Here is a 9106-nt window from a genome sequence, read left to right on the forward strand (position 1 = left end):
AAACTCCAATATTTTGGCCACTTGATGTGAAGAACTGACTCAATGGAAAAGGCCCTGATGCTGGGAAAGATTGAAGGCAGGAAGAGAAGGGGAAGACAGAGAATGAGATGGTTGGATGGCATCACCGACTCGATGGATGTGAATTTGATCAAGCTCTGGGAGTTGGTGATGGACAGGGAGGCCTGGCGTGCTGCAGTCCATGGGGTCACAAAGAGTCGGACACAACTGAGAGACTAAACTGAACTGAAGGCCCTGTCTCCAAAGATAGTCACATTCTGAGGTACTGGGGGTTAAGAGTTTAATATATAAATTTTGGTGGCAACAGAATTCGCCCCATAACAAAGTCCTCACCTCTGGTACCTGTGAATATGACCTTACTTGAAAATAAGACCTTTGCGAACATAATCAAACTGAGATTGCACCAGATTAGGGAAGGTGCTAAATCCAATGCCTGGTGTCCTTATTAGGAAAGAGAGAGAGATACAGAGGCACAGAGGAAATACACAGGGAAAGGAGACCACGTGAAGATAGAGGCAGAGCCTATAGTTATGCTGCCACAATGAAAAGAACGCCAATGACTGCTGGCCACTACTGAGAGAAGAAACAAGGAGGGATTCTTCCTTAGACCCTTTAGAGGGAACATGGCCTTGCTGACATCTGAATTTCAGACATCTAGCCTCCAGAACAGTGAGAGAATAAGTTTCTGTTACTTTAAGCTACTCAGTTTGTACCAGTAATACATCATCTGACATTATCTGTTTGTTAATTGTCTTCTGTATCCTCCACTAGAATGTAAGTTCCATGAGGGCAGGGACTTGCCTCTCTTGGTCACTGTTGTTTTGCCAGCATAATGGATACTTAATGAATGAATGGATGGATGAGGGCAGTTTTGAAGGGTGGGGATGAGGAACAGTGGTGGGAGAAGGAAAAAGAGAAGGAAGGCATTGAAAAAGACATGTGATAACGAGTTTCAAATATCCTGAGTGGACTTCTGGTGGAGCTGGTAAAGGGGTTGAATCCTGTCCAGTTTGATGTGGCAAGAAATAGGGACCAAATATGGAAATTGGGCCAGAAGAGCACTGCGAGCTTTAACTCCCAATGAGTAGAAATTGAGGTGATTACATTGGCCTTTCACGGGTCATGGAAATAGCAGGGCCCAAGTTGCTTGCAACCAGATCCCCAAGAGCAAGAGGGCAAATGACATGCAGTTTATAGTCTAGATATGTAGTTTCCTAGATTCATCTCCCGTGTCCCCCACATTGCCCATGGCATTGAACTTTTTATCAATTTCGTCTGAGTTTGGGGAAATTTTATCAAACTCATTCTAATTCTCTAGTTTAGTTTTCTGCAGTAGACTATCTAGCTCCAGTATATTTTTCATCTGAAAGCAATGTTTCCTGACCTGAGGGTGGTTCTGTTTTTAGAAATAAAATGTCATTTCAAATTTTATTCTAAATCCAAATGACAGATTTTTATATTGTTCTCCTTTATGTTTTAAAAGAAGTCCCTTACAACTTTTTTTCCTGAATCCTTAGAAGGTCTTTATAAGTTGAACTTCTAACTCACTCTCTCCATTCAGTAAGTTTTTCCTATTTATTCTTCCTGATATTTATGCTTAACCATTACTGGGCTTGATATGTCAGAGGCTGTGTGGATCTCAGTTTAAATAGCTTAATACAAGATACAAGGAAAAGTTTATATATGTTTGTTGTTTTGCTTTGATAAATAGGGGTTTAGACTGGAAGGTTTAGACGCTGTTGACTGGAAGGAATAGAAAGAGTGTTTTGTAAAGGAGATGGACATGTGGCAGGAAAATGAACTGCTGGGCTCAGTGTTTTCTCCTTCACGTTTATTGCAGCAAATGGTGAGTCCTGCCCCACTTCTTCCAAAATCATGCTTGTCCTTGTTAATAGTCTCCAAGGGCAATGCCCTTGCTTTACTTAACCCCTTTGTCTCACTAAGTTGAGCATAACTGGAAGTGATGTCCATTGGTCTCTCCCTGCCCCATATATATTTGCTTATATATGCCTATAAAATGTTTGAGTTTTTTCTTTCCCATTTGGCCCACTGCCTATCTGTTTCTACTTAGAGCTACTCTAGCCATGAGAGCTTCTGTGAAATTCCATCTATTATTTCTCATGAGTTGACCCATTAGATAATCCTTTCTTTAATAGAATCCATCTACACAATATACCACCCTTCTATGTTTCCTAGGATTGCTAAGAATGTTTCCATATTATCTATTTCTTTGTTTATTATAGTGGAAATTTGGGAGAGAGAAAGTTAATTTCTTGGGATCAAGTCAAAATTGGGGAAGTGATATGGCAGTTGGAAACTTTTACAGAGAAGACAGGGCATTAGAGGGCAGAAGGGGCACATGTGATCTTGGGTTAGAAAGTTCGGGATTAAATCCCAGGTAGGCCTCTTCCTGGTTATGTAATCCTGACTATTTGACCCCACAGTGTCAAACTCTCATTCTTACATCTCCATGCTCTTCAGGAATAGAAAGCATTTGTATGGTGAAAAGGAGGAGGGAAGACTTAGAATGTTGAAAACAAAGGCACAAACATTGGAAAGAGGCCAACCTGTAGGGATAAAAACAAAGTGGGGTGTTGTTCATGTTGTGGTTGCCTATCCTACAGTCATTCCTTCTTCTTTCTGGCTGGAAGAGTCCAATTTTTTCTACCCTCCCTTATAGGTGGTGGTCCCTCTCCTCCTACCAAGTTTGATACACACATGATACAGTAGCCAAGGAGTCACGAAGGGACACTGTGGGGACTTCTGGGAAAGATCTTCTAATTGTTGAGAAGAGAACAGGAGACAGAATTGCCTTCTCTTCTTGCACTGGACAGTTTTGTATAGAAGGGCTTGAGCACAGGAGTGCGATCCTGAGAATGAGCTCCTTGCTGATGATGGGCTGATGGGCCTGGGAGGTTAGAGAGGAAAGGAAGAAGCCAGGGTACTTGATGATGTTGTGAAGACATTGAGTTAATCAACCCTACGAATTCTGCCACATTAGACTTCTTTAATTAATAAAGCCAGTGGAACTGTGTGGATTTTCTTTTCTAAAAATTCGCAGCCCAAAGCATGCAAAATGATCCAGGAGAGACAAATGTATGTTTGAGTGGACTGGGAAGCAAATGTGGTTCAGTTAGAAGGAGGAATGCCATTAAGAGCTTTGAAAACCAGGAAGATGTGTTGAAGCTTGGTGTGGTAGATTACAGGGAGCTACAGAAAATGTTTGAACAAACAGATCTTGATGAATGCAGTGTTTTAGATGAGAATCATTTGAGAATATGATGACTAAAGTAATGAATGAAAGTGTCTGAATTTAAGAAGACCAGCTAAAAATTTTGGCAGTGGTCCAGGCATGAAACAATAGACACTGGACCAGAGTCTTGTTATTAGTGGAAATCACTGTGTACTTTTGGTGTAATTTTCCCTTCTTTTCTCTTGTCTCCTGTAACGCTTGCTGGAGGAGAGCTTCTTGTTAGTGAGACAGGACGTACATCATTTGGACAAAGTTTTCCATATAAAAGATGCTGTCAAGGAGCAGGTTGCTGGTTTATCAAGAAGAGAGACGAATGCCTGGGGAAGTGGGAGATGGAAGATCTAAGAATGAGATATAAACAGCACCATCCCTGCCTGCACTCTCCCTCCCTTTTCCATGGGCTTCAACTCACTGCAATGGAAAAACCAAAGGAGAAACTGCTGCCCCATGATGACAGGTGGGGACATCCAGCAGCACCTGACATCTGCCTCTGAGCTTGAGAAGCCTCTCAGGTGGGAAAATCTCTCCTGCTGTAGAGATTGGACCACTTCACATGTCCTTACCTGTGTGATATTCCTTTATGAAGAAAACTTGTTTCTATTTAATTCTTAGCTCAGTATGGAAACCTGTAAAAGATAGTCATACATACAGAATAGACTTAGGTATCCATAAGGAAGGAGAGGATGGGACAAATTAAGAGAGTAGCATTGAAATGTATATTGCCACGTGTAAAATAGATGGCCAGTGGGAATTTGCTATGTGATTCAGGAAACTCAACCCGGGGCTCTGTGACAACCTAGAGGGGTGGGGTGGGATGAGGTGGGAGGTGGGAAGGAGGATCAAGAGGGAGGGGACATATTGTACCTACAGCTGATTCATGTTGATGTATGGCAAAAGCCAACACAATGTTGTAAAGCAATTATCCTTCAATTAAAAATAAATAAATTTAAAAAAGAGTTATATACTTAGGTCCTGTGTAAAACTAATCTGATATTTGAACACTTGGATTTAAGATAAATTAAAATATTGTTTCCATTATAAAAATATTTACCAACAGTTTAAATAGTAACTTTTTCTGATGTACATTAAAATATAATTAACTTTTCAGCGGGCTTTACTAGCAACATGTCTATTTTGTAAAGTAAATTCCAACTGCAAAGAAAGTTATTTTCATGCTCGATAAAGATGCATTGTTCTAAATAATGATTGCAGTGGAAAATTACAAGACACACATGGCTTTTACGCAGCAGGGAGTGTATTTTGAGACTCAATAAATTTAAGCTAATCTTATTTTTAAAAAATAGCACAGTTTCTTCTTTACACATAATTGTATCAGTTAGGGATTGCATTTTGGCAGAAAAATCCCAGAAAAACTGACAAACAGTGTTTTAAAAAAATTAGTGGAATTATTTGTCTACTGCTTCAGAAGTCTGGGAGAAAGCAGCTTGAAGATGCCATGAAGGAATAAAATTCTTCTTCTCTTTGTGCTGTACCATCATAACCAGTGGCTGTTTCACTTTGCTCACTGAGGGAGATCCAGACAAGAGGAAGAGGGAAAGGAGCACCAGTACTTGAGTGCCAGTACTTGACTTGTACTTGTGTTTGATTGGACAGAACTGAGTCACGTGGCCACCACTAGCCATGAGGGAGTCTGAAAAGGTGAGCTTTCAGCACTCCTGACTTTATAGTAAAAGGAGACAAGAGAGGGTTGGAATGATGTCAAATTGGACAAATTTACAGTATCTGCTTTAGTCATGTTAGTTACTTTGAGAGACAAAGGAATGTCAAATAAAAACAACTCCAATTTCACATTTCACTATTTGGTTAGGTTTTGACACAATATACTTAAAGTACACTTACATGGTGTATTACTCTGGAGTTGGTCAATAAAACAGAGCCTTTCTAGATAATTAATAAAGTGGTTTAACATAGAAATAAGAGCTTAAGTGAATATTGAGAAACTGTGAGAACAAAGCTGCAGCCTCCAGGAAAGCCAAGGAAGCAGACCTTGGAGACCTCAACTGGAAGCACCAAGTGAGCTATTCTCAAAAGCTTTTTAGGTAATGGATGTGATCCTCAGAGTCTCTGAGGCCCACCCCCCACTACCTGTTGTGTCCTGTACAATGGCAGGCACACACAAAGTTGGGGCTCAAAAACAGCTTCCTGCTTCCTTGTTTGATATATATTAAATTAATAGGAATAGTTTGACTGTTGAAACCTGTGTACCAGTGTTCAGATCCCCATTTGAGTCCAGACATGCCCAGTAGCTGGATGAGGGTTAAGTCAGCAAAAGAGAAACCACCTCAGTTACTTCAAATAGAGGAAAATCAGTATGAGGAATTGGCTACACAGGAGGTTGAAGAGCTGAGAAGTCAAATAGGGGACTGTGAGGCAACACGGAAATTAACAATATGAGGAAGCTACTCCTACCCCTTGGCTAAAGGGGAGCAGGAATTGGGAGTTAGGAGAGCACAGAAGCTGAGGAGCTCTGGCAGGAGCTAGTGGGTAGGGACTTTCCACTGGAGCTGGAGCCATAGAGACAGAGTTACTGCCTTGCAGCAAAGAAAGAGTTAAGGAGAAGATCCCTGACTTCTCCCCTTCTCCTACCCTCCAGTCTTCTGACTGTCCCTCTTCTTGGCAGGAACAAGCCAAGAACCAGTTGGCTGCAGAGATCAGCCTACAGGGGTCAGCTGGTCTGTAATATGGCACACAGCTGGGCAAGAACAAGACATGGATCTGGGGTAAATAAAAATCACTGGCATAGTGTGTGTGTTGCTTGAGGATGGAGAAACATCTCAAAGGGTCTCTATGAACTGGCACCCTTCCTGGTGCTTCAGTATCCCTTTATATTTTGCAAAATCCTGGGGACCTATTCTTGACCATCTGAGCCACCAGGGAAGACCAAAAAGGGTGTGTTGCCTCCTGGCCGGGGAATCAAACCCTGGTCTCCTGCATGACAAGTGGGGATACTCACCACTATACTAAGTGCAGCGGCTGCGATGGACTGTGCAGAAGCACTGCCGAGAGGAGCTACCCCACGCCCGAGGTCAGGGGCGGCAGCTGGGAGGAGCTACCCCACGTCCAGGGGCGGTGACCAGGAGTGCCAGGCTGCAATATTCACTTAAGCTCTCATTTCTATGTTTCTGAGGCCAGGGGTGGCGACCAAGAGTGCCAGGCTGCAATGGCGCAGGAGCTGCCAAGAGGAGCTACCCCACGTCCAAGGTCAGGGGTGGTGGCCGAGACGAGCTACCCCACGTCCAAGGATTGGTGGCTGCACGGGTGCAGGAGGACCGAGAGGGGCTACTCTACGTTCAAGGTCAGGAGGGGCAACCTCCTCCAAAGTAAGGAGCAGCGGCTACGCTTTGCTGGAGCAGCCATGAAGAGATACCCCACGTCCAAGGTAAGAGAAACCCAAGTAAGATGGTAGGTGTTGCAAGAGGGCATCAGAGGGTAGACACAATGAAACCATAATCACAGAAAACTAGCCAATCTGATCACAGGGACCACAGATTTGTCTGACTCAATGAAACTAAGCCATGCCGTGTGGGGTCACCCAAGATGGACAGGTCATGGTGGAGATGTCTGACAGAATGTGGTCCACTGGAGAAGGGAATGGCAAACCACTTCAGTATTCTTGCCTTGAGAACCCCATAAGTCAGTTCAGTCGCTCAGTCGTGTCTGACTCTTTGCGACCCCATGAATCGCAGCACTCCAGGCCTCCCTGTCCATCACCAACTCCCAGAGTTCACTCAAACTCACGTCCATCGAGTCGGTGAGCCATCCAGCCATCTCATCCTCTGTTGTCCCCTTTTCCTCCTGCCCCCAATCCCTCCCAGCATCAGGGTCTTTTCCAATAAGTCAGCTCTTTGCATGAGGTGGCCAAAGTACTGGAGTTTCAGCTTTAGCATCATTCCTTTCAAAGAACATCCAGGCCTGATCGCCTTCAGAATGGACTGGTTGGATCTCCTTGCAGTCCAAGGGCCTCTCAAGAGTCTTCTCCAACACCACAGTTCAAAAGCATCAATTCTTTGGTGCTCAGCTTTCTTCACAGTCCAACTCTCACATCCATACATGACCACTGGAAAAACCATAGCCTTGACGAGACGGACCTTTGTTGGCAAAGTAATATCTCTGCTTTTGAATATGTTATATAGGTTGGTCATAACTTTTCTTCCAAGGAGTAAGCGTCTTTTAATTTCATGGCTGCAATCACCATCTGCAGTTATTTTGGAGCCCCCCAAAATAAAGTCTGACACTGTTTCCACTGTTTGCCCATCTATTTCCCATGAAGTGATGGCACCAGATGCCATGATCTTAGTTTTCTGAATGTTGAGCTTTAAGCCAACTTTTTTACTCTCCTCTTTCACTTTCATCAAGAGGCTTTTCAGTTCCTCTTCACTTTCTGCCATAAGGGTGGTGTCATCTGCATATCTGAGGTTATTGATATTTCTCCTGGCAATCTTGATTCCAGCTTGTGTTTCTTCCAGCCCAGCGTTTCTCATGATGTACTCCGCATATAAGTTAAATAAGCAAGGTGACAATATACAGCCTTGACGTACTCATTTTCCTATTTGGAACCAGTCTGTTGTTCCATGTCCAGTTCTAACTGTTGCTTCCTGACTTGCATATAGGTTTCTCAAGAGGCAGGTCAGGTGGTCTGGTATTCCCATCTCTTTCAGAATTTTCCACAGTTTGTTGTGATCCACACAGTCAAAGGCTTTGGCATAGTCAATAAAGCAGAAATGAACAGTATGAAAGGGCAAAATGATAGGATTCTGAAAGAGGAACTCCCCAGGTTGATAAGTGCCCAATATGCTACTGGAGATCAGTGGAGAAATAACTCCAGAAAGAATGAAGGGATGGAGCCAAAGCTAAAACAATACCCAGTTGTGGATGTGACTGGTGATAGAAGCAAGGTCCGATGCTGTAAAGAGCAATATTGCATAGGAACCTGGAATGTTAGGTCCATGAATCAAGGCAAATTGGAAGTGGTCAAACAGGAGATGGCAAGAGTGAATGTTGACATTCTAGGAATCAGTGAACTAAAATGGGCTGGAATGGGTGAATTTAATTCAGATGACCATTATATCTACTACTGTGGGCAGGAATCCCTTAGAAGAAATGGAGTCAACAAAAGAGTCCGAAATGCAGTACTTGGATGCAATCTCAAAAACGACAGAATGATCTCTGTTTGTTTCCAAGGCAAACCATTTAGTATCATGGTAATCCAAGCCTATGCCCCAACCAGTAAGAAGAAGCTGAAGTTGAACCATTCTATGAAGACCTACAAGACCTTTTAGAACTAACACCCAAAACATATGTCCTTTTCATTACAGGGGACTGGAATGCAAAAGTAGGAAGTCAAGAAACACCTGGAGTAATAGGCAAATTTGGCCTTGAAGTATGGAATGAAGCAGGGCAAAGGCTAATAGAGTTTTGCCAAGAGAACGCACTGGTCATAGCAAACATCCTCTTCTAACAACACAAGAGAAGACTCTACACATGGACATCACCAGATTATCAACACCTAAATCAGATTGATTATATTCTTTGAAGCCAGAGATGGAGAAGCTCTATACAGTCAGCAAAAACAAGACTGGAAACTGACTGTGGCTCAGATCATGAACTCCTTATTGCCAAATTCAGACTTAAATTGAAGAAAGTAGGGAAAACCACGAGACCATTGAGGTATGACCTAAATCAAATCCCTTATGACTATACAGTGGAAGTGAGAAATAGATTTAAGGGACTAGATCTGATAGAGTGCCCAATGAACTATGGATGGAGGTTCGTGACATTGAACAGGAGACGGGGATCAAGACCATCCCCATGGAA

At 42.9% G+C, this 9106-nt stretch overlaps 1 long non-coding RNA gene across 1 annotated transcript; it reads left to right on the top strand.

The window, feature by feature from the left end:
• The first annotated feature begins 212 nt into the window (after positions 1-212).
• LOC123331764 lies at positions 213-6013 on the top strand. The gene is made up of 3 exons (XR_006548535.1): positions 213-3783; positions 4777-4930; positions 5913-6013. It is a non-coding gene; the product is annotated as an uncharacterized LOC123331764 (long non-coding RNA).
• The last annotated feature ends 3093 nt before the right edge of the window (positions 6014-9106 follow it).

This window comes from Bubalus bubalis, chromosome X (assembly GCF_019923935.1).
Source record: "Bubalus bubalis isolate 160015118507 breed Murrah chromosome X, NDDB_SH_1, whole genome shotgun sequence".
Taxonomy (NCBI): Eukaryota; Metazoa; Chordata; class Mammalia; order Artiodactyla; family Bovidae; genus Bubalus; species Bubalus bubalis.